At 39.1% G+C, this 24,664-nt stretch overlaps 1 protein-coding gene across 4 annotated transcripts in view; it reads left to right on the forward strand.

Moving 5' to 3' along the window:
• Positions 1-24,664, forward strand: part of XRCC4 (X-ray repair cross complementing 4) — a 340,456-nt gene that overhangs the window by 242,216 nt on the left and 73,576 nt on the right. The window contains exon 9 of one of the 4 annotated variants that reach the window (XR_003909975.1): positions 7,947-8,053. The exons of the other annotated variants lie outside the window; for them this stretch is intronic. The gene's annotated coding sequence lies outside the window, so the exon portion shown is untranslated. The remainder of the gene's footprint in view (positions 1-7,946; positions 8,054-24,664) is intronic. 4 annotated transcript variants of the gene reach the window in all.

Genomic DNA, 24,664 nt, shown 5'->3' on the forward strand with positions numbered 1-24,664 from the left:
TGTTGACCAGGTGGATTTAGAATATGAAACTAAGTTTTGTAATAAAGATACAAGAATTGAGCTCCATAGTTCAGACTGGCACTTCCACAGGAAGATAATATACTGCCAGAAATCTTCAGGTTCTGGGGCCCTTCTTGGATATCTGGGAATGAGAAAGGAGACCCAGTCATTGGGTCCCCTGACAGATACTGCCCAGAAGCAGCCAACCCTCATCCATTTGTATCTCTCATTCTTGTACTTAGTATTATTTATAGAATCCATCTTAAAAAAAATGAAATTAAACAGCTGACCTCAAAATTCATGAAAGACCTCATGAATTTACCTGTACATCAGCAAATTAGAAAAAAAATAAGTAGGTAACACATTTGGTAAAGGAGAATGAGAGTCACTATTTAGCTGTTTCTACCTGTTGTCGGAGTTAAAACTTTTCACTGCTGTGGTGAAAACTTCTGGCGAGTACTCTTCAGGAGGGCAGATTTCATTTGCAAGTATTCTGTGAACAAGGCTGCAGTGATTTTCTCCATATATTAATAACTGGGAGAGGATAACTTGTCAAATGTATGACAAGAATTTCGTGGTTGCTTCATAATTGACCATCCATCTCCTGTCCTAATTCCCACCTCTCTGATCTACTCAACCAAATACACTCACTAGGGTACTTTCTACTCACTTTCTCCCTTTCAGTTATCCACATGTCATGTCATTCAACAACTGTCATTACTACCTTCTGATTTTCCTCTGCAGTATGGATTTTGTTCCTCATATGTTGATTTTTGTTCCCTCTTTTGAAGGTTTTTCATCCTAAATTCTCATCTCCAAATTTCTCAGAGAACTGTATTTTCTAAGTGAGGAGGGTCTCTTTGTCCCTAAAGGCTCTTGATTCTCAGGCAAGGAGAGAGCGATTAGAGCCTCCACTATCTTGATAGTGGATGTTCTTATCCAGGGCGGGAGCAATTTTGGTGGCTACTGTTCTAGTAAATGGAAAAAGGCTAGACCTCAACTACTTACTTTTTTTGGTTTAAAGACAGTCTCCAGCTTAATTACAATCTTAGAAATAACACAGCAGTCAACTATATGTAGGTGGAGTAGATAATTTTTATGGAACCTGCGCATACAAGACCCTTCTAGGAATCTGGCTTACTCTGCATTCCTTTAAGTGCTGAGCCTGAGACAAGGGCTTGCATGCAGGCAGTTTATGTGGGAGTATGATCTCAGGGAGCAGGAGGGCTAGACCGGAAGCCCTTAAAAGGAAGGGAGGAAAAACCGGTGCAAGGATGCCTTATCAAGGCAGCCCGCCCTATGGATGACATGCTCCACCCCACCAGAATCTTCTGAGGTACTTTCTGTATGTTATCTCAGGACAGTATATCCGGAGGCAAAAAGGAGAAGCATCTATCCATGGGTTTCTGTTGCTCTTTGGTCAGTGGTGACCTGTAAGCATTGTTCCCACATACTTCACTCTGCCCCACTTCGATACGTAGCAGGTTCCTGCAGGTGACCAAAGCTGCAGTCTCAGAGTAGCCCTGGACAGGAATCAAGAGGAGCACAGATACCGATTTTACCTGCCTGAAGTAGAGCAAAGCCTGCCTGGAACTGATTGCCAAAGAAATGGCTGCTATTGACATGGGGCCCAGAGGATCCCGAGGTGGTGTACAAGGGGTGTCCAATACAGAACCCCTGTTTTATGCACACGCCCCAACCCCACCTCCCAAACCTAGCCAAAGCTGATTAGACCAGGGAAAGAAATGTGCTTCCCATGGCATGGCTAAACTTGAGTTCACTGAAAAAGCCAATGTGTAAGTTGGCATAGAGACTGACTGGAAGAAAGAGAAAGCCGCAGAGCACAAGGGAGCAAAGGTGCCCTGTGACCTGGAGACTGATTGGGAGAGTCGACAGGGCCTGGAGTGGCTTCAGGTCATTCAGTAGTTCAGAGCCAGTTTCAGTGCAGACATATCTCTAAAAATCACTGCTATGTTTTGTAAGGACTTGCCAGTGCAATGGTTCCATAAAGCAAACCAGAAAGTACCCAACTAGTAAGGAAATCAAATATCTTCTCCATTAGACATTTTAATTAATTTTTATTATCTTAAGTTAACAAGTTGTCACTAGTTAACACTACCATTAAAAGAACATTTCAAGAGAGCTTTCATCTAGATTGGTATAGGCAAACTTGAATAAGGGGGAAAGTAAAACCACTTTATAATTAAAATTTACATGATTTTTATACTAAAACTTTAAAATTTATGAAAATATCATTATGTATAGCTAAGGCCTTACCTACGTTGGATATGCCTTTCAATCGATGACGGATTTCGTGAGTAGTATGAAATGTCAATGATCTTTGGCAACATAAGATAGTACTATAAATTTTACTTAGGGATGAATTTTAAGTGTAAGGTGTCACAAAGTTGCCACCATTGGTATATTAATATTTATGCTAATCCCCTAAAGAATTCAAAGCTATATTTTTTTTTCTTGATTTTTCCAAATAGTGAATTGATTACTATTAAATTATAGCATTTTTATATAATGACAAGGGATTCTCTATCTCTAGCTCTCTCACTCATATGTGATCTGATTGAAAATTTTGTGAGAGGGGTGCTGTGGGTGGCTCAGTCGCTTAAGTGTCCTACTCTTGATCTTGACTCTGGTCATGATCTCACAGTTTGTGAGTTCAAGCCTGCCATAGGGCTCTGTGCTGACAGCGTGGAGCCTGCTGGAATTCTCTTGGAATTCTTTCTGCCCCTAGCCTACTTGTTCTCTATCTCTCTCAAAATAAGTAAATAAACTTTACAAAAAAATTAGAAAAAAAAGAAAGAAAATTTTGTGAAACTTCTAGATCCCTGTTAGGACAAGATGCTGGTAGTAATGATGGGAGAAGTACTCTTTGTCATTGTGCTTTGAAAACATTTAGGGAGTTTATCTGAAATTTTCCAGAGCCCCTATTGAGTAATACTGGAAACAGTTTTGCTTTACTCATTTAAGAGATATAATATAGTCTGTCTCTCAGACAAGTAATTACATTACTATGGAAAATTAAATTATTGTGAGTAAATATTTACTCTCCACTATCACCACTCCATTGACTTGCTTTGGATTATAAAGTGTGGATGAAATAAAAATATTCCAGTTTTTGCCTCTAGAAGTTAAGAGGCATTACATGTTTCTGTTTTTTCTTCTGGGAACCTCTAACCTCTGCTGTGAGAGGAACATGCCCCAGGTAGCTGCTGGGCGCCTGATGAGGTCATGGAGCAGAACTGAACTCATTCTGGCGCCATGCTCGCTACCTTGAAACCTTTCAAAGAGCCATCCATCTGAGCCCACTCTAGATAGACTGAACTACAGTCAACCATGCTGACCATGAACATGAGAACAATTGCTTACTGCTCACATACACTACGATTTGGGCTACTTTGTTACATAATGGTATTTTGACAATAGCCAACTAATATAGTTACTCATGTAGAATATCATACAGTGACAACTTTACATTGTAGTGTAGTACATGGCACAAAAATATGGTGTCTACTGGCTGTAATTTGATACTAAAATAAGTAGGAATTATAAGCGTGGATTTGGGGACAAGGGTACGCCAAGTTTCTACACTGCCAGCTGTTAACCGTCTCACTCTGGGCAACATACTTACTTTCTCTGAACTTGAGTTTTCTCATCCATGCAATGATAATTAATTAAGATCACATGGATAAAGCACTTAATACAGTGTCTGCTACACAGTAAATGGAGCATGTATAGAAGCCCTTGTCACGAGTGTCACTACTACACTATCAGCATATAATGGATCAGCACATGGTTCTATAAAGCCAGATTGACCATTTCTTTCAACATTTTAGCTCAAGGTCTCTATTCCTGGTCCTTTCTAAAGTCTCATGCTTTTCCCAAGATTTTTGTGAATTCTTGTGCGGTTTATTTTCATGCCCATTTCTACTCTGAATTCCTGCTTCCCTTGGGCTCTGAATCTCACTTATGTTTTAGAATAAAACTGATTCTCTTGTTTCTCTGCCTCATGCTAACTCAGCCATGAAATTCCCTTCCTTTCCTCTGACTTCCATGACAAAAGCACTAAGAAATGTCTGTGCGTAGCAGAATTTATGGAAGGTTAGGGTCAGAGAGAGGTAGTTTACCTCAAAGAAAATGAGCAATTTTATATTTGATTTTCACCATAACTCTATTCTTCACAGCCTTCGGGCTTCCATCCTGCATGAACTTTCCACTGGCAACTTGTCACCGTAAGAGTCCAACCTCCTGCTGTGTTGTCCATCCCTTTCCCCTCATCTCCCTCTTTCCTCCCCTCTCAGCTTTCCCCCAATTGCTGTTATTTTCTCATAAAGAACTGTTTCTCTGTCTCTGTATTCTGATCATCCCATGTGTTTACCAATGTATTTTCATGTAATATTTTTTCCTAGTGTTAAATGTTAAAATAATGCATTTATAAATAGTGGTATCTATCCCCGCCATGTATGCAATGTCATGTTAAAAAGACAGCGTGACTTCTAACCAAAGCAAGAGCTAATTGAAGGTATTGACTTATCTAGAGCAATGATATAATTATCAGAGCACATTTGGCAGATTTGCCACCAAAGATAAAAAATGACACACTCCAGAGGAAAACATTATAAGTGTGTCCAGACATTGGAACATAGTCTGAATGCTACCTAGGGAAAAGAAAAATGCATCCCAGAGCTTTAAGTATGTTTATGTATTTACCCATCCATTTATTTATTCATAGTCTCCCTCAAATGATGAAATTGCAACTTTGTATTAGCTACAACTGGTTATCTTTTATGTGATTTGGAATCTCAAAGTGTGGTTACTTCTGAGTCAGAGACAGATTTTCAGACTCAATAATATGTCATCCAAAGGCTGTGCTTGTTTAACAAGAATTTTATGTTCTGCAAAATTATGACTTTTGAGGAAGGTGAGAGAGAAAAGAAACTATATAATAAGACAAAGCCTAAAATTTTCTTCAGGAATTCTATATAAAATACTGACGTTTCTGAAGGGTATTTTTATTTTTGATTTTTACATTATAGTCCTAACCTGTCATATAGGATAGCAATAATTTTCATAATTGCGTACATTTGGCAAATGTGAAAGTTTTTTCAGTGATAGTAACTCAGTGTGTATTTTCACTGTCACTATTTTTTTTTGTCAGTAATCATCCATCACAAGAATTTGAAATTTGAGCTGTGTGCAAGGACACAAGAATCTGTCCTATGCCCTTGAGCTTACACAAAATTCTCAACTATGATTAGAAAAATACAAGTGCAAATGTGTATGTGTTTATTCAGTCATTGCATGCTTGATGAACACTTTGTGCCAAGCACTTTGCCAGGCACTGGAGATATAAAGATGAGTAACACCATCTTGTCTCATGGTGCCTGGAAGTTTAGACTAAGGAACGAGGCAAACCTGTACACAGGCAATCAAACTGTGTGATAAGTGCTCCCAGAGAGGAGGTCAGAGGGCACGAAAGAGAATCAGCCTGCTCTGATTTGTTGGAAGAGTATAGGAAGAAGAGGTTATGGCTAAGGGAAACTCCAGAGATGGATGAAGTTTGAGCTGAACTTCTGGGATGATGGAGGATTTGGCAGGCGTGCCCATGTGTGAGGCACACAGGAATGGGTGAGTGGCTCTTGAGTGTTCCATGACTGGAGTGAAGGAGAGGAAAAAGATGCACTGTGAGGCTGAGAAGGCAGGGTAGACTCCCCACTGGTTTTACTGTGAATGAACAACTACAGAAGGATCTTAAGAGAAGAAAGGGAGTGACCTGTTTCAATTTGTGGTTTTGAAAGGGCAGTCTGAAGGCCGAGTAAGGGCACAACCACACGCACCCAGACATCTTCCACTTCTTTGCAGGTTGTGTAACTCTCTGATGCTGTTCCCAGCTTGTCTGGAAAATTGTCAAACTCTGCTTCAGACCAAGCAATATCCACTGATTAAACCTTGCCAACAGTCTTAGGAAGTTGCGAGACTCCTGATGGTAGAGTGACACAGCCAGCCCACAGCGGAGAGACCCCGTTCTAGTGCCCAGGCCTTGGGCTTTGATACAAGCAGGATTGGTTTCATCATATCCTTTAGGAGTGATCTCAGGGTTTTTTAACCTCTTCCAGAATTGGCTTTCTTCCTTGCGCATTCCCAGCCCTGCTCTGACATTCCCATGTCCTACAGAATGCTGCTTATATTCACCGTTAGAGGAATTGCTATTGCTGTCCTCATTAATTCACTTCTGACACCTCTTTCTGGAGGCCATAGGTGTGACTGTGCTGTTGGAAGCAATATCCGCATTTCTTTCCTAAAGCTTCAACACTTTATGCAGAGGTGCCCATTCTGGATCCAGAACTTGGGCAGGAAGGAGGGAGTGGGGTTCAAAACACTGATGCCATTCAATAGATGTTAAATAACATAAAGCATAGTGAATGAGGGGCTTAAGTCCTGAAAGGAGACATTGTGAACTAACCTTTTTTTCCTTGGGATTTTGACCCCAGGACAATTAAAAGGTATAGAGTATCCTTTTCCTCAAAATAAAGTGGCAGAAATAACACTTCTTTTAAAAAATCAAATTACATTTTGTTTTCAAGTTTCTACAGAAAACTTGAGACTCTATTTTCCATGGGCTTTCTAGTAGGCACACACATGTTGGCCACTGTTTCTCCACAGATTTCAATGGGCAAGTGCAAGAAAAGGCACTTTTTCCACCTCACTGATGATTTTTGCAGTGACTAAACTTCATAAAAATATCTTTTAAAATCTTCATGAGTCGATCTTCCAGTGCACTTCAAAATAATTAGGCCTTTTATCACTTGTCTTCCCCTCCTTATCAGAGAAGCATTTGCATCAGGCATTCTGTGAACGTGGCTAAATCGTATCATAGAATCATTGAGAATATCTTGACTATTAAAGGAACCACCATTGTCCCTGGAGCCCTCACATGGGTGTCAGCATCCCCACTCAGGATCCTCTATCAGTCCTGCCTAGTAGCACGACGTAGCAGCCTCTCTTTATGAAGCGATGTGAGGTTCAGTCCTTATTTTATTCTATTTAATTAAAGAACAGCTGAAAAAAGTCCCGTCTTGCATTTTCAACACATGGTTCCAATTAGTGCAGCAGAGCAGGACCCTGAATTTGATAAAAGAACTGACGTGTACCTTTGGTGCCTGTACAATGTAGTCTTTCATTTTACAAGGTGGCTGAAGTGCAGTTTTAAATATATTTTTTAAATGTTAACAAAAACCCAGGGGCATAAGCTTAGGAAAAAAAAGTGAGGAGAAGCGAACACAATCTTGTTTGAATTGCCTGCCATAGACTTTTCATACGGTGTATGCAGAGGACACTTATGTGGGAAAATCTGCAGTGGGCATTTACAAGCTTGTATGCAAAAAGCATTATGGTTCATGAGACTTGTGCTCAGAGGCTATTAGATGGGAGATCCATCACCTCAGGAAATACCTCTTACTTTACTATAAATTCGCTTCATGTGACCAATCTGCTCAAAAGGTAATGGAAATCCCATTCCAATAAATTTGTTTCAGACCAGACTAAAACTGATAGGACATTTGCCTTCAGTGGGTCTCTGTCAGGGTAACTCCTAGAAGTTCATATGTTTTTAAATAGGAAAGTAAAACTTAGGTCCCAGAATCTGGAAATTAGATGTGGAAAAGCCTAATTTAGGTCATCACATCCCACCTCCTGCCAAAATAAAGGGAACTAGCAAAAGGAAAAAGTAAGATAAAACAAGTAAAATATTTTATGACTGCTTCACATGGTGTGTGTTCTATGCCGTCTCAGAAGCAGTAGAATGATTTTCCACTTCAGGTCATGGGAAAGCATGATGTCTTTAGTCCCAGAAGGGTGAGATACTTAAGCTGTTATAAGGTCCTTCATGAAGGTTAACAGCAACCCTCTTTGTGCCTGGCTTTAATTTTCAGAGCTACCACTCCATTCTTGGCCCATAATTCACAAACTAGAGAAACGTGCCCATCAAGAACAAACTCACTACAAATTGCGTTCAGAAATATTAGTGCAAAGTGCCAAGGTAAGAACAAAAATCTAAATAGAATAAAACTAAGTAAATGGATTTCTTATAACTGCAACTTAAGAAATGTAGTCATTGAGATGGTCTTTCTGATGGCCTCAGTTCTAGAGACTATCATCAGATCTACTGTGTGTCCTTCCTCCATTCTCAGAACTATAAAACAACTTTCCACTTTTCTAGAAGGAGCTCCAAAGTGTAACTGAATGAAACCCCGTTGACAGACCACCCCTCAGCTTATGCCCTCTACTGCCATTGGCTCTATATCTTCATCCCATGACTTAGAGGGAACTATGGCATCTGTGATAATTTTTTTAATAGGCTCACTATTATCACCGTAAGGTAACTTACTAATACATAGGTGATTATTCTACATCATGAATGAACCATTCTAGATTTAGAATGTCTAAATCCTCAAATCACAGACTTAACTAAACAATGCTATAGGTACATTTACCATTCTTTCCTGAAACCCACTCCAACAGCCATCATGTCTACCAATCCACCAAGGAGTTCCTATCAAGGTCACAAAGGATCTTCAAGTTGTTCAAGTTGTTGGTCATTTCTAGCCTCATCTTAGCCACACTGAAACACTGATAACACACTTGGTCTCTGATTCATTGTTTTCCCTTGGTTTTCTTCCTACTCCACTGGCTATTCCTTTTTTATTCCTTTTCTGCTTCCTCCTACTTTTCCCATACTCAGACCTCTTCTTTTTACATTATTGGCTAAGTGGTCTCATTTAGTCTATGGCTTTATCTTCTCACGGTGAAAAATGCCAACTGCCTCCTGGCCTCTCATCATGGATGTACAAATGAAATGGTAACTCTAACATTAAATTCTTTATTTTCTCTTCAAACATACTTCTTTACCGCCTTTTCCATTTCATAAATAACACTCTATTAAACCAATTGCCCAGGCAAAAACTTTTGGGGACATCCTTGATTCATCTATTTCTCTCCAATCTCCTATAATCTGTAATCTTCAGTTCTATGGCACTAATGGTCTGTCCCCAGCTCTATTTCTCTGGCTTTTCCTCCTACCCTTCCCTTATTCGCTCTATCTCTATTCCAGCCACAGTCAGGTCGTCAATGTGCCTTGAACATGCTACTCCTCTGGCTGGAATGCTCTTCCCTTCAGATTAGCTACATAGTCACTCCGTTACTTTTATCATGTTTCTACTCAGATTCCACATTATTGGGGTGGGGGAGGTGACTTTCCTGACTACCCTATGTAAAATAGCACCTTTCCAGCTCTACCTGCCACACCATTGCTTCTCTTGCTCTCATTCATTATTTTCTACATCACTTATCAGATCCGGCGTATTATATAATGTGTTCATTTGTGTGTTGTCTATCTCCTCTCGGCAGATTGCAAACACCATTAGAAGAGGGACTTAGTCTGTTTTGTACTCACCTGTAATCTCCTTTGCCTAGAGTGATGCTGTGCACACAGTAGATCCTTAATAGATTTTTCTGAGTTAGTGGTTTAAATTTTTATCATGGCAACTACTACAGCAGTAAGGCATGGGAAGTTTTGTTGATTGGGATCACTGACATGTTACTATAAAAAAAAAACCTTTACTGAATATGACCTGAAAGGTTGGTCTAAATTATATCAGACTCTCTTAGCACTTATAGTGTTCAGGTTTATATTTCTGTGTACAAATAATATATCCAAGTCCCAACAATGTTAAGGCTTGAAATGAGATCATATTAACATTACTATTTTTTCTGAGTTTTATTTATTTTTGACCAAATTTTTATGTATTTAAGGTGTACAGTATAATGTGCTTTTTACATTACAGTGTTTTTATATATGTGTATATACTGTGAAATGACTACCACAGTCAAAGTAATGAACTTACTTATTACCTCCCATAATTACGATTTTGTGTGTGTGTGTATGTGGTAAAGACATTGAAGATCTACTCTCTTAGTGAATTTCAAGTTTTCAAAATATTACTGATAATTATAGTCCCCATGCTGTATGTTAGATCTCTAGAACCCATTCATCTTGTAATTGAAAGTTTGTAACCTTTAGGGGAGCCTGGGTGGCTCAGTCAGTTAAGCATCCGACTTCAGCTCAGGTCATGATCTCATGGTTTGTGGGTTTGAGTCCTGCATCAGGCTCTGTGCCGACAGCTCAGAGCCTGGAGCCTGCTTTGGATTCTGTGTCTTCCTCTCTCTCTCTCTGCCCCTCCTCCTTTCATGCTCTGTCTCTGTCTCTCAAAAATAAATAAACATTTAAAAAAAAAATGTTTGTAACCTTTGATCACTATCTCCCCTTTTCCTCCATCCCTCTACCTCTGATAACCATTATTCCACTCTATGTTACTTTAAGTTTGACTTTTTTTTTTTTTTAAGATTGAGCATTTAATTGAAATCATATGGTATGTATCTTTTTGTGTCTGGCTTATTTTACTTAACATAATGACCTCCAGTTTCATACATATTATGGGATATGGCAGGATTTCCTTCTTTTTAAAGGCTGAATAATAGTCCATTGTGTATATATGCCACATTTTGCTCATTTATTTAACACATTTATGTATCTTGGCTGCTGTGAACAAAAAAATGCTGCAATGAACTAATTTTTGACAAAGGCACCAAGGATACTCCATAGGGAAAGGATAGTCTCTTTAATAAATGGTCTTAGAAAAACGGGATTGCCACATGTGAAAGAATGGAATAGGATCCTTTGTCTTACACCATACATAAAAATCAACTAAAATTGAATTAAAGACTTAAATGGAAGCCCTAAAACCATAAAGCTCCTAGAAGAAAACATCAGGAGTCAGCTCCTTGACATTGGCCTTGGAAATGATTTTTAGGAATTGACACCAAGGCAAAGGCCACAAAAGCAAAAATAAATAAATGAGACTACGGTAAAATTTGAAAGTTCCTACACAGCACAGAAAACTATCAACAAAATGCAAAGACAACTTATGGAATGGGAGAAAATATTTGAGAGAAATCACATATCTAAAGAGGAATTATTATCAAAAATGTATAAAAATTTATACAACTCTATAGCAAAAACCACAAATAACTCGACTTTAAAATGTGAAAAGGACCTGAGTAGACATTTATTTCAAGGAATAAATGCAAATACTCAACAAGTATTTGAAAGGGTGGTCAACATCACTAATCATCATGAAAATGAAATTCAAAACCACAATGAGATATTGCCTCATACCTCTTAGAAAGGCTATCATCAAAAGGTAACCAAAGGTAACAGGTGTTGGTGAAGGTGTAGAGAAAAGGAAACCTTTGTACACTGTTGGTGAGAAGGTCCATTGTGTTAGCCATTATGGAAAATAATGTGGAGGTTCCTCACAAAATTGTAAATAGGACTACCATGTGATCCAGCCAACCTATTTTTGGGTATATATTCAGATGAAAAGAAATCATTATTATGAAGAGATATTTACACTTCCATGTTTTTATTAACTTTATATATCCAAAACAAAGACCTAAGCCTTCAACCTGTGTGAATGTTGAGTTCTTCTCTCTACAAATGGGTCCTGGTCCTTGCTTATCATTTCAGACAACCATCTGGCTTAGAGCTTAGGCCTCTACTTCTTTTGTGGGCCACTGCTCACTCCTTTCTCTCCTTGGAATAGGTTTCCTTAAGCTGCTACTGCTCCACTGTATTGCTTCCCCACAATACTGCTTCCCAAAGTAGGGCAGCAAGTCTTCTTTGATTCTCTACAGCACAGGAGACCAAGCTTATTTACTTTAAATAAAACCTTACCAAGCTCTCCAGTCACCTCATCATTTTGTTTACACTGATGACATGAAAACATGAAAATTTGGGAATCATACAAGAAAAGTCCACCACACTGACTAATTTAATTTACTGTAGCTAGACCCACAAGGAGTCACTAGTAACGTGGCCATGTTGCAAGAATCAGCTTATCGACATGTACCATCTAGCACACACATATGCACCTCCCTCAGTGGGGATTCTCCTCTAGCATGTGTCCCCTCCACACCTAATCATGAGCTCGAAGGAAAGTCCCTCCTCTCCGTATCCTAAATTCTGTCTCCTGGGCCATTGTATATCCCAGGATCTCTGTCTCTTTCCAGAAGGATTTAGTAAATTCTCTAAGGGAAGCCCCATACCTTGCCTCTGGGTCAGTCTTAACCTGTATCCTTAAGCAGGCAAATGGTTCAGTATCAGTATATTTCTCCCAAACTAGAGCTATTGAGCCATTCATTACACTAAGTATGGGACATCTGCAATCCAGTCTAAGCTGCACCAAGCCCAATCAAGAACCTTTTATAAAATATCAAGTTCAAGCATACCAACTTTCCTTAGTCTTCAGATTCCCTGATAGTAAGATCTTGACATATGGGAACAGTATCATGAACACATGTGTTTATTGCATATGTGTGTGTGCGCACATGCACACACACACACACACACATACCCCATTGACCTGTATGCTCTGAGAGAGTCTTCTTAACAATAAGAAAAGATACACTATTGTAAAGCATAAACCTATATAAGGACAAAAAAAAAGTTTTCTGCCCTGGACTCTGCTCTCCTCCACCCCAAAGACTATCCACAGAGAAAGAGAACTCTGTTAAAACATATCTGATTTATGTGACTAAATGGAAGACCCATCCTCTGGGCTTAAAGAGTCTGAATCCAGGTTTTTATTTTGGCCTCAAGAATAGAGGTATTTACTTTATTAATCAGAAACCAAAGGCATATTGGGTTGTTTTTCCCAGATTAAAAAGGCTGTGTCAAAATGGCGAATCCCTCACTTTTACCATTTGGTGTCTAAAAGCTTTTCAAGGGTGTCCAATGCAGAAAACTCTTGCATATGATGTGTTGAATGTTTGGGAACACACATTCCTCATCTATACCATGGTCTTCCTTTATCTATTAGATAATAATAATGCTTTGATTCCCAAATCAAAATCACTGATTTTCATGTCATATAATAAATTCTCATATCTTCTCTGAATTGTGAAATGATAGCTGTCTCTAGAATGAAGACAGTGATATTTTTCTAACTGTAAAATCATCATTAGGAAAAATTGTAAAGATACTCTGCATGTGGTTTATTAGAGTGGCCAATAATAAGTTAAATCTGATTAATTTTCTTTTAAATATGCAATGAGCAAGCGCTTTCTCTCTCTCTCTCTCTCTCTCTCTCTCTCTCTCTCTCTCTCAATTTCTGCTATAGGGGACTAGTTCATGAGGGAAAAACTGTTCTTTCTCCATATTACCCACTTTCTCTCATGATCCCTTCACTGGGTCCCCACTGTTCTGTTTCCAGCCTTCCCACTAAGAAAATATACTGCCCAGGTCTCTTGTTCGGGGACATTGCTGCATGACAAGGTAGCTAATAAATTGATGCCATAGATAGAGGACAGTTAACTTGGACTGGCTACCCTTTGTCTTGTTATATGTTCTATTTGACAGGCCTTCATTGATCTCACTCAGAATTATTGACATAAGGATTTCTTTTTTATAGCCAATCAGTGAGGCTTTTCTTTTACTCAGTCACTAGAGTATACAAAGCAGGAACTTCTAGATTCTATGTCCCTTATTGAGTTGGTTCAGATGTATAGAGACAGCAGAGCCAACGCTCAAAGGTCAAACTGTTCTTAAAACATGGCTCTGGTTCCTTATTTCAGTGAGCTCTGCCCTGACCCTCATTATATAAAGCAACAAAAGAAGAGTTGGAGTAGGATCCAAGAGTTCTTTCCCCTATATTCTTTGGGAATAAAACTTGTAAGCCATTGGTCCAGTGGTTGAGAGATTCAGATTAAAAGAACAGATTAGGAGTCAAACAGTTGAATTCAAATCCTCGTTCTGGGTGACTCTTGGGAAACGTCTCCTTCTCCCTACCCTTCAGTTTTGTCATTTCTAAAATGTAGCCCATAATCTCATCACAGGTGGTTCTGAAGATTAAATGAGATCATGTAAAATGGCACTTACACAGTGCCTGGTGCCCAAGAAGACATGTTAAAGGTGCAGGATGGTTAGTGTTAGTCTGCTGCCACTTCAATTTTAGCCAAAGCCGTGAGAGAGGTCAGATGGGTGCAGTACGATGCCCAATCCAATAGAGCTGGTGCCCACGACTGAACACTCCACTAAGAGGAACAGAACAATCACTTTTTTGTAAGTTGAGTTAAACCACTCCCTAGTATGGCTAATGATGACTCATACAGCAGAAGGGAGTTGGCCACCCTTGTGCAAGGCACTGTTGGGAAGTTGACTGTGCTCTGCTTCCAGAAATTTAGGTCACCACCAAGCTCTAATCTATGTCGCTCATGCCATAGTTCTAATCTCAGAAGGAATTTACTCATTTGGAGAAGACACATCAACCTTTAATGTGTTCTAAATATAATTTGGGAGGAATTCCCAGCCAACTTCCTAAAGCTAAATACACTCCTTGAATAGTATATTAATAGCCTTTTGATAAGGCAGGTTGTATTGGTATATACGGTATTAGCATGGAGAGAGACATAGCCCTTGATAGATAAGTAATGGGAATTTAACCTGGAAAACTCATGTTTTTATTGAAACAGAAAAATGGTTCTCTTGGACCACAGTATTTTAATACTTTCATTTTTGTACTGCTTAATAGCACAGAGAGGCACAATATTTCAGCTAAGAGTGTTAGAAAGGTATTGTCATTAAACAAACATTTAGCAATTTAAGTGATTTTTTAGAAGGGACTGAAATATGCTTCCTCATTTTATATATACATCCTTTTTACATATTGCTCCAGATAGGATTGCAGAAGCAATGATCTTGCAAGAAACAAGACCTCCACTGAAAATGATAGGCACCATTAAGATACAAAATAAAATATACAAGCCAATAAAGCTGAGATTAAAAAAAAACTAATATTTTTCCCCTTATGTTTCGTCTGTCTATACTCATTCCAACTTGGCATGATTTGCTGATCCCAAACCTCGATATATTGCCAAGATCTTTTCAGGATCCTGAGATGGGACAGGAGCCCCCAACTCAGGTTTAGTTATTTCAAGGCTACGTCTACTTCCTCTAAACTTCCCCTCTGTTGCCACTGAGGCCTTTGAAAGGATATTACCAAGAACTTGATAGTGAGGTCATGTGTCCTTTGTTGCTATGTGTCTGATTCTTGTTATAGATTTCATGATGCCCCAGTTTTCAAAGCGGTGGATCTGGAGCTGTGGCTTTTGTCTGTCTGTAGTGGGAAGTGTCTTCCTGCCTAGAAGGAGGGTAGATTTCATGCTAGAAGGATGACACTCCCATGTTCCATGTCTTGTGTTATGGGTTACTCAGACATGCTTCCTGAGAAAGCTCTCAGGAACAGGAAACCATCATTATTCCCTCATTCCTTATCTCTGGGAGAGACAGGAGGCCCAGTCCCTTTCAGAGTCCCCACTGCCTTCCAAGTGTGTCTCTGCTTTTGAAGTGTCAACAAGCTCCAAATAAACTCAATCTCCCTTCTACCTTTCACCACATCTCATTCCTATTTGGGTACTTTCCAAATTGGTGAAAGGCACCAACCTTATCATAGTTGTTACCACTGACTCCTCCACCTCCTGAACAGATATTTTCTTCCATTCTGGCTTCCATCCAGTCACCAAATTTTGTTACTTCTTCCTGTATAGTGGCCAATTTTCTCTATCGTCACTAATACTATTGCCACTAACAGTGCTACTGCTATTGCCTGGATGAGGGTCACAGATTCCTTATGAATCTTGCCCTGTAACCTTGCCCCTTCTCAGTCCTTTCTTATGGTTCAGTCATGTTCCAGCTCCATGTTCCTCACTTGCTTCCTACTGCCTTCAATAAAAATGTCTAGTATTCTTAAATTGTCTTATAAGGCCTGTCAGATAAGATGCCTCCTTACTTCAGTGACATTTTTATCATTCTTTCATTACTGGTCCCTCTCCTCCAGAAAAAAACAAACAAACAAAAAAACCACCTATACATATTGTTACTGAATTACTACATCTTTTCATGCTCTCTCTTCACTTCCAAACACTTGAGTATGCTCTTCTCTTTGTCATGAGTACCCTTTCTCACTATACTTTCTCCATTCTTTGACTAATTCCTAGTCATCTTCTAAGTCTTGGATTGAATGTCACTTCCTCTGAAAGTTTTTCCTGACCACCTAAATACTGATTAGACATTTTTCATAGATTTGTTCACGCTATATTTCCCCCATCATACAGCATTTAGCACATTTAGTCCACATGGCCCTTGTAAGTTTATGTTTGCTTCTCTGTCTCTGTCACAGTCATTCATAAAGACAAGAACCCAATCTTTTTCACTGTTCAGTTCTTTATACCCCCCAGAGTAGGTCTTTCTGAATGAATACATAAATGAATATAATGGAAATAAACTTATGAAAGTATTTAAAGGAATGTCAACATGTCAGATGCATCTAAGAGAGGAAATGAGCTGAGAACCAGAGAGTGACCTTTGAGCCCATGTGAAAGTGGTTTGTGACAGTGAAAAGAGCACTCTCCAAAGTGTAACAGAGCAGAGTGGATTGTAGTGTGTTGCACCTGGCTAGGACCTTAGTGCATGTAGACAGCAGACGGAGACAAGTTTCCTATGAGTTGTGCCATGGTAAGAGGAAAGCACTGCTGCAAGAGGGAGAGGAGATGGCTTGCAGGGATGTATTACATGAATGATTAAGGGCGCTGCTTGTAAAAAAAGTCCGAACTGTCCTTAGGGTTGCCCAAAAGGCAGATCCAAAAGAAGGAATGCACATTTGGGCAAAAGCTCATGAGCACATTTTGAATCACAAGTTCGGATAAAATGTGCGAGGACAAAGGAGTTAAAATTTCAGAAAACACACAGGAAGTAAGTTTACAGTGTGACTTCACTGCTTTGTGCAGCAAGTAATAACTTTATCGGTAGCTTCTGTTGGCTTGTTGTGATAACCACATAAAGGAAAAGAGCTGTAACTGAGATACAGGGAATGCTTGTGCTTTCATTTATTTTTCCATATGGATGTCACAAGAGTATGAGGAGTCGCACAGCAAATAATGATGTACTCACCACCTATCTTCAGGAGTAACATATTATTAAATGCAGCAGAAGATTTGGTGCATCTTGAATTTTAAATGGCTTTTCTCCCAGTTGTGCAGGTCTCCAATTAAAGCACAGATTTATTTTTTAACATGAAAAAAATATTTCCACTATGGAAAATCATACCTAACCTGTTGAAGTTATACAGAAAATATTTTCAGTAAACAAAGAGAAGTGCAGAGTTTCAGGAAGAAAGTGTGAGGGTCATGATGATAAAAAGCGATGGAGGACCACAGATGTGCCCCAGGCCATCCTCACTGTCATCAATCATAAGCCTGTCCTACTCTACAGTTCCCAACCACTGGGTCTTGGACCCCCGGGGGTAGCAGATTCATTGTGAGGGGTCTGTAAATCCATATGCACATTCAGTATGGGTAGACTAAATAAATAATATGTCACACACACACAGTACTATTTTTTAAATGTCTGTAGATGAGGTGATGAATAAAATGTAAATTCACTTGCTTCACTGAATTAATAGAAGCCTTTGATCATTATGTATTTTCTCAATCTGTAGAATTGAAAGTATAATGTCTAGCATGACCCAGTCCTCATACCCAAAAAAGATTGGACTGTTGCCATTGTTATTTGCTAGAAAGCATGTTTAAGCCACTGGGTGATGATTTAAACAAGAGGCCAAACGTTTTCTTTAATGTTTCACTAATTATTTGCGTTGCAAAAATCGGTTCTTTCAGACACTTGCCAAATGTTTCAACAAACAAACATGTTTTATTCACTATTTGTTTCTACAGGATGCCTTTGTGGTAATGCCCCTCCTTAGTCCTTACTCCATACAACAAACACCATCAGATCTTGGAAAATGAAATAGAGCATCTAAGGGGCACCTGGGTGGCTCAGGTGGTTAAGCCTCTGACTCTGTTTCAGCTCAGGTCATGATCCCAGGATCAAGGGATTGAGCTTTCCGTCAGGCTCTGCACGGACAGGGCTCCCGCCTGCTTCCCTCTCTCCCTCACTCCCCCCCACCCCGGCTCTCCCCCCCTCACCACTTACACACTTTCTCTCAGGAAAGAAAAAAAGGGCATCTAAGGTTCAATTCTGTAGGAGCCTACGTGGGGTTTCTCTCCCTCCTTTTAACACTTTATAGTCCTCTTGGCGGGGCGGGGGGGGGGGTCAGGGAGAGAGGGTCAGAAATCCCAGTTTTCTTCTTCTTGCCTTCTGCTTGACATGCTTTGAACTCCCCTGGGCTGCTTCCATCCACATGTGGCCCATTTCTAATTTGTCTTCCTGTAAGGAGGGTCATTTTGTGTTTCATTCATGCAGAGGAACCCACAGGCTCCTCGTGTGCGCTTATCTGCCTGGATACATAACTTGCACTCTTAAGAGTGTCGATTTGTTAGGTAAGTTTTTGTTTCCAATGGATTTGTCTCTCCTCACCAATAAGATAATAAACTGAAATATCTAATCACATAATTCCTATTTTATGTTGAATGGAATTGACTGTGGAGGAAAAACACCTCTCACCCTTATCTCAATTCTCTTTCTCACTAGGGTCTACGTGAGCAGTAGAAATGCTCTTTCAAATTTAGGCATATTTTATGAAAACTCTTCACTGAAATATTTTCCAAAATGAAACAGCACACAAGGTAGCACAATCACCCAACATCATTACTCTGATTCCCATAATGAAAGGTTGATGTATTTATCAGGTTTTTTTTTTCATTCCTTCTGATCGCACAAAAGAGGAAACCTTAATGTAGTGTTGGCATATATTTAACACCTCGTACAGGGTCCCTGCCTTCCCTCCATTTTTCATTTATGTTTTAACAGAGAGACTGTCTAGGTCTCACATTCAGAGCACAAGGTAGCAATGTTAATATAAGTCTTAAAGCATTTTAAAAAATTTATTGTGTATATATTTTGTAGCTTCCATCTCTTTAAGGCAAATAGTTTATTCTTTATCCATCTACAGTAGTGATATAGTCTTGTAAAATAATAGAGTGAGTCAGTTTAAAGAAAAATATTACATAGATATCAATTTCATCATATTGCTGAAACCATGTGAGTTACTTAAGAACGGAGTTTGGGAGGTCCTGCCTTATTACAAAGCAAATAGATTATTGGGAAACATAGAAAAATAACCTGTGAGCATTAAGTATTTTATCAAGGCAGAAAAGCTAGTCATCACCCAACATTCTGAATAAGAGATTAATGTTATTGCCATACAGAAGTGGGTAGGCATGTGTGAGTTATAGAGTTTTGACTTGACACTTTCCACCACACACTATCATATGTAGTGACCAATAGCATTGACTTCAACATCTTTGAATTTGAAAAAGAAGAATGTGAAAAAAATAAATTTGGTTGTTTTTAACCCGACAGTATATCATTTTCCCGATGCACTCACAGGATCCATTAATAAAAGGGGTTAAAGATTACACTCTGAGAGGCTGACAAAACGGCTCTCAAGTGCATTACTCAGCTTGAGGCAGACGTCACAAGGGGAACTGGCTGTCATTTTAAAGCCAGTGGGTGTAAAACTTGCTGTTCCTTTCTATTTGTCTGTGAGATAATTCTGGCTCTCCCTTTCCGTCCAGGACATGGCTGCCAAAAAGAATTAATCCCATACCTACCCCATTCATGATGACCTTGGAAACCAGAGAAGCAAGCATTTCTTACTGTTAACCAGAGCATTTCCCCCAAATGATTGCAAATAGCACAAATGTCTGTTCCATTGTTAGACAATTCCAGGGACACTTTTTTTTTCAGCCCAGTGGAGATAGCGTCACAGCGGGAGAGTGGGCTGGAGTCACTAACTTTGACATTCCAGTCCTGGATCTCCCACTGCCTAGCTCTGTTCTCTCAAGCCAGCCACTTAACCTCTCTTTGGGAGCAGCTTCCTCACAAATGAGACCAGCTCACGTGTACTTCTTGTCTGAGCACCAGATAAGGCGGATACTGTACAGAGGCAGTAGCCACACTTAATGCACAGTGTAAAAGTGCTTTACGGAAGGGTTTCTTAAATTACTAAACCTCACATGCGTCCCAACAGTGTCAAAGACAACAGCCAAATAAAAGGCCCTTCCTTGTACCAAAGACTAGCCCTTTTCCTGGTTATAGGCTTATTTTAATTATGAACCTTGATATACAAGTAAAAAAAGTTGACTTGCTTTTCTTCATATCTCCCTGTTGGTGGGTATCATTTAATAGGAAAATTCTCAGTTTTTTATTTGCTTTTGTTTGTACTTTGTGTTTTTTAGTTTTGTTTTTGCTTTGAGACTCTAATTTTCCAGATATCTACAGTAGACTGGAAAAATACCCCTCACTTTCCAGAGAAATTGTTTTTATAAAATAGAGATGCCATTCGTTACCCATAAAACATACTCTTTTTTGACATTACCTATAATATAGAGAAGACATATTCGTGTATTTACTTGGGCTGAGAATAGATAGTAAAGTTTAGTCTTTGAGATATATATATATATATGAAGATAACACTGTTATCTACTCCTCCACCATTACTAAAGAACTGGGTTCAGTTAGAATAGGTTTTGCTGAGCAGTAAGGAATGCTAAGAGATATCTTGTGTGGACAAGTTAGTTTATGTATTTGACCCAAGCAGTCAGCACTGAGCAGAAGGGACTCAGTTTTCTGGAGTCCTGTGCCATATATTGTTGACTCCTGCTAGTCATTTCTTCCCTGCAGACTCTCATGAACTGAAAAAGCAAATTGACTTCCAAAAGTTAACCCATGCCTAAATAAAAGCACAACATACACGGAATGTTTTAGTCCTGAATTCTGTGATTTTCCATCTTTAATAAGGAACTAACTAGAATAAATTTAGATATGAAGTAAAATGTGTATTCAGTATATTTTACAACTTTTCAGACTGTAGAGATAAATGATTGTTTTATAAAATGGTTTTTGAACCTTACCTTGATTCTGAGGGTTCAAAGAAGTAAGTTATGGCTGAGAAGATTGTTAAGAACTGATGAGTATTGAATATTAAAAAGAAATCATAGGGACATTTTTTATGTGTGAATTGGCCCAATCTCTTGACCATTTTAGCTTTTCGTCCATCTCATTAGAAATAGTTTTCAACACAGATAACCAGTAGGCAAATTACAAGTGGTGTGTTAATGTGTGTGGTGAGGTTTTCCATTTTTCTTTCTTTGAAGCTTTGTAAAAAAACGAAACAAAACAAAACCTTTGGGTAGTTATTATCACTGAAGTCTACTTTCATACTGGATTTCCTTCATTTCTCTGTAACCATGATTTTGAGCTGAATCTCCACCAAGGGGGAAGGAGCACTGGTGCTAATCCCAGCTTGGCAGAATTACTGGGTTCCACCCCAACACTCACCAGAACATTTGGGTTTAGTCAGAGTACCAATTCATCACTTCATAAAACCAAAACTCTTCTCCATCCCACAATAACCTGTTCATGGACCATAGGGAGAATGAGAGAGATGTGAATAGACTCACTGAATAATAGGGCCTGGCCCTCTCAGATGTCAAAAGAGATGGAGACACTTCCATTTTTTAAGTCTCCTGGAGTATTAAAACAAGAAGGAGGAAGAGAAGAAGAGAAATGCCAGAGCAGGATAGAAATAAATCATAGCGCATTTTAAATACCTTAAAATCATGCTTTAAACACGTAAAAAATAAAATAACCTTTCTGGAAGACAATCTCAAATGGCCAGATTTGAGGCTGTTTGTGATTTTAATAGCCCTAGCTAAATGGTTTTACTAAAGACACGTAATTCCCCATCATCATAACTCCTGCTCAGAGCTGGATGGATGTTCCAGGATCATTTAGCTTCATTGGATAGATAAAAAACTGACCCCAAGGAGTGTAAATTATGTGCTTTAGAGTGCAGTCAATTAGTTGGTGAGAAAACTTATCTCAATATACTCTGTATGCAAATGGAAGGCACAGAGGAGGAGGTCTTGAGTGGGCAGAATGATTACTAGCAGTTGATAAGGTGATGAATATCAAAAGCAGTATTGCAGGGAAAGTAAGTATTGGGCAAAACCACCATAAAATGGACTGAGTCATGGCCAGATGTGGCTGATCAAGACTCCAGATTGACATTTCTGCCTGATTTTGGTGAGGGCTTCAATGATGACACTACCTCATAAGGTGAAATCAGAGATTCCTTATTTCCAATACCCTTATTCTGTGTTTAGTTCTCTAGTTGGAAATCTTTGTGAGATCCTTGTGGAGAATGGTGTCAACTTTTCCCAATGAATTTCTAAGCTAAGAAACAGGGGCTCTTAGGAGTTGATTTTGACTCAGTCTTTTGTGAGACACCCTCATCTTTGAGTCATGCTTTAATAATTTGGATCTCAGCAATGACTTTATTTATTTTGGGGAATTTTACTTTTCTAGAGAACCAGAATAATTCCTCCCTTTTAGATATCAGAAGCAGACACTGGAAAAGCTGCTTTTTGTGTCATTTTCATACTGTTAGGATTCTGGGCTCCTAAGTAACTTGGCCAACCATCTTGAGTGCTATTGGCTCTATCTCCTCATAGATCATTTCCAGCTGTTAGGACAACACAAATATGAAGTCTTTAAAGCCAGGAAAACTTGAAGTTTTCATTAGATCCCCATACAAAGATTAGATGCAGTGATTTAATGAAGTATCAATCCTCTGTGTTTTGAGGGTGATGGGATATGGATACCATTACACTGTTAGTTGAAATGTAATTTGATAGAAACATGCCAGTAGGCAGTTTGGCAATATGTATCAGAAGCCTCAAAATGTATATATTTTCCAATTCAAGATGGCAGACTGATCACATGCAGTGGCCTCTCATTTCTTCCAAGACGTTACTGAATTAAAAGTATAGAAATATATCTTATACCTGTATCTCTCAAGTTCAGTAAGGAAAATTGAACCCATTAGTTCAATAGAGAGAGCTCAATATAGACATCTATTTATCAAAGTATAGGAGCATCTAAAAAGCCAAATGAATTTGCAATATCCACAGCTTCTGCCTCCACTGGGCTGGAGGGATGAAACAAAAAATTAGTATTACTAGAGCTCAAGGCACCAGGCCTTCATGGTGGGAGCTGGAACAATGAGAAAGCGGCTGCTTGGGGTCAGGAGGTGTTGGCCAAGTAAGAAGAAATGCAACACTTTTAGAGATGCTGCCAAGGGCAGAAAGAGAAGGGAGAACTATACTGCCTTCTTCCTTCTTCTCTCTTCAGTATCCTACCAGTGCTTTCTACTGGCTAAACCTCCATGGAAGCCAGTTGGCATGGAAATGTCATTTACAGGGGCTGGTCACTGCTCTGTGATGGAGAACAGAGCAGGGAAACATTGAATAATGACTAAAAGCAAAAAAGCAACTGCCTGGCACAACAGCCAAGAGAGAATGGAAGTGTGTATGTCACTAAAGATTGAACTATTTAATAAATTCTTGGAATACAAAAAATAGACAGGAGCCATTTGATAGAGGAAAAGGGCAGAGCAATGGTCAGCCTAGAATACACTTTGACAGCTCTGTAAAGGAAGAATGCTAATCTGCCCTGTGGAACCCTTGACATGCCTTGGGTATAGAGTCAGCAGACACAACAGAGGGGACAGTGAAAGATGGAGCTAAACAGAGAGAGATTGCTCAAAAGGTCTGAATATATCCAGAATTCTTCAGTCAGCACCCTGTCTCCTACATACATAAACACAGTAAGCAGGCAGTTGGCATTATACTCCCAGTCAAAATATATGATGTCTCCTTTCTAAAGTGATTGGGCAAAGTGAGAAAACATAACATTTCTCCATTTGTTGATGCCTCAGAAGGGAGCCATTATCATTTGGGCATTGTGCAGGCACTCAGCCTGGCAGCCAGTTCCCACTCCCACTGGTCCTCAAAGTGTACTGGCCAACACTGCCTGGCCCAACCCAGGAAGCAATTTCAGAAGGGGAGAAATCTGCTTGGAGAACAGTTTTATGCCGTTACAGAAGCAGAACATCTATTACACCTATTCTACCCACACAGGCTTGTTTTCTTAATAACAGAGAGAAGCCACTAGAATATGAAAACTAGCAGAATAATAAAAAGAAAAGTACCAAATTCTAAAAAGCAAAACAAAAGAAAACGAAAAACAGACAATCTTGGAGGAAGCTGAAATGATTTAGGGAACAACAACAAAAAAAACATCCTTAGAAATACTCTCATAAAGGTTCAAGAAAATACTACATCTATAAAACAATAGGGGAATGAGAGAATGAGAAAGCACTCTTAGAGATTTAAAATATGATTGCCAAAATAAAAAATTTAGTAGAAATACTGGAAAAAAGTAAAATCAAAGAAATCTCTCAAAACAATCAAAGAGTAAAAGATAGAAAATATGAAGAATGAACTCAGAGGGCCTATATTCAACTATTAGAAACCTCAGAGAAAGAGACAAAGAAGTATTTAAATAATTCAACCAGATAGTAAAAAGATACGTGCTAGAGCTAACGAAGGGTAAAACTCTTTGGTTTACAATGGCTCACCGAGTGTCCAACCCAGTGAATGGAAACAGACCCCCGACCTGGACACATTGTGTGGAAGTATCAGAACAATATAATTAGAAAGAAAACTTTACAAG

Source organism: Suricata suricatta, chromosome 6 (genome assembly GCF_006229205.1).
Source record: "Suricata suricatta isolate VVHF042 chromosome 6, meerkat_22Aug2017_6uvM2_HiC, whole genome shotgun sequence".
Taxonomy (NCBI): Eukaryota; Metazoa; Chordata; class Mammalia; order Carnivora; family Herpestidae; genus Suricata; species Suricata suricatta.